The sequence below is a fragment of the Arachis hypogaea genome, chromosome 15 (genome assembly GCF_003086295.3).
Source record: "Arachis hypogaea cultivar Tifrunner chromosome 15, arahy.Tifrunner.gnm2.J5K5, whole genome shotgun sequence".
NCBI lineage: Eukaryota > Viridiplantae > Streptophyta > Magnoliopsida > Fabales > Fabaceae > Arachis > Arachis hypogaea.
The window spans coordinates 88,218,839-88,221,097 of NC_092050.1; positions in this window are offsets into that span (position 1 = coordinate 88,218,839).

Genomic DNA, 2,259 nt, shown 5'->3' on the forward strand with positions numbered 1-2,259 from the left:
CATTCACTAGAGGTTGGGGTGGGTATGAGGGTTCATTAGTTGGGAAGGGGGTTTCAGGACAAGAATGTGGTGGTTCTCGGGAATAATTGGATTGGGATTGTGCTAAATAAGGATCATACGGTGGTAAATGGTGAAAAGGAGCTTGTGAGTGTGGTGGTTCGTAGTTATGTTGAGAGGATGGTCTATAAGCACAGGGTAGGCCTTGTTGGTAATTGCAAGGTGGTCTACCATGTCTATTAGCTTGGTATGCATTATATAGTGGTCTTCGTCCATGATATCTTGGAGGGTGTTGTTACCTAAAGGGTTGATCAGATCCTCTTGGCTCCATCCATCTCTGATTGCTCTAACCTTGATGCATGTTCCTGCTATAGCTTTCGTTCCCTTCAGCAATATTAGAACCAAACTCAAAGCGAGAGGGGTGAGAATTCATAGTAGCTAATAAAAATAAAAAGGGAAAAACAAAAACAAATAAACAAATAAAAGAAAAATATTTAGAATAACTAATAATAAGGCACACATTTGCAGTTCCCCGGCAACGGCACCATTTTTTTGAAGAGAGAACTTTTGTGTGGTCTAGAAATTTGCAGATAAATCCTCGTTGCAGGTATAGTTTCTAAACCAACAAAAGTCCTTTCTTGCAAACGTTTTGGTTGTCACAAGTAACAAACCCCTTTAAAATTGATAACCGAAGTATTAAACCTCGGGTCGTCTTCTCAAGGAACTGCAGGGAGGTATGTTCTTATTATTGGTTATGAGTTTTGTAAATTGGGGTTTTGAAAGTAAGGAACAAATAATTTAAATGACAAATAAAATAAATAAACAACTGTAAAATAAACTCTTGGCAAGGTATGAAAATTCGGAAGTCCTATCCTAGTTGTCCTTATCAATGGTGATGAGAATTATATTCTGCTCTCCATTAAGTCAACCTCTAACTATGAAGGTAAGTCAAGTGGGTAAATCAATTTAACGCCTAAAGTCCTAGTCAATTCTTAAGGAAAGACTAGAGTTATAGGGATTTAAATCAATCAGCAAGGATAACAGTTATCAATCACGATGAGTTTGACAACTCAAGAGTTACCAATTAATCAACCAAAGCCAAAAAGGGAAAATCTAAATTATTAATGTAAATAAAGGAAGGCAGTCATAATTCTGAAATACCTCAAATTATATTAAATAGAAAATTAAATCTAAAAATGAATAGTTCATAAGCCAATTTGGCAACAAAAGTAATTAAAGGAAAGCATTAAAGTGTCTGAAAGTAAAAGGGAAATATAAAGTAAAAGGAATATTGAACCTGATAAAAAGTTGAAATACTAAATTGAAATAATAAGAAATCCTAATTCTAAAACCTAAGAGAGAGGAGAGAACCTCTCTCCAAAAATTACATCTAATTCATGAAAAGTGAATAATTGGAGACATCTTTGAATGGATGCATTCCCCCACTTTATAACCTCTAATTTGTGCCTTCTGGACTTGGATCTGGGCAAAAAAGGAATTCAGAAATTGCTGGGAGTGTTTTCTGTAATTTCTGATGCGTGGCGTCTGTCACGCATCCGCGTGGGTCACGCGGTCGCGTCATCTGGAGTTTTCCTTGTCACGTGTTCGCTTCGGTCACGCGTACGCGTCATCTGCGTTCTGCTCAAGGCACGTGGTGCACAAAATTGTGATCATCAACAATGGCGCCAAAAGACTTGGAGCTCTTAAACGTGAATCACACTTTGTCACAATTCCGCACAACTAACCAGCAAGTGCACTGGGTCGTCCAAGTAATACGTGAGTAAGGGTCGATCCCACGGAGATTGTCGGCTTGAAGCAAGCTATGGTCACCTTGTAAATCTCAGTCAGGCTAATTCAGATGGTGATGGAGAATTGATAATTAAAAGATAAATAAAACATAAAATAAAGATAGAGATACTTATGTAATTCTTTGGTTGAAATTTCAGATAAGCGTATGAAGATGCTTTGTTCCTCCTGAACCTCTGCTTTCCTATTGCCTTCTTCCAATCATTCATACTCCTTTCCATGGCAAGCTTTATGTTGGGTATCACCGTTGTCAATGGCTACTTCCTGTCCTCTCAGTGAAAACGTTCCGAATGCGCTGTCACCGCACAGCTAATCATCTGTCGGTTCTCGATCATGTTGGAATAGGATCCATTGGTCCTTTTGCGTCTGTCACATGCCCAACAATCGCGAGTTTGAAGCTCGTCACAGTCATCCCTTCCCAGATCCTACTCAGAATACCACAGACAAGGTTTAGAC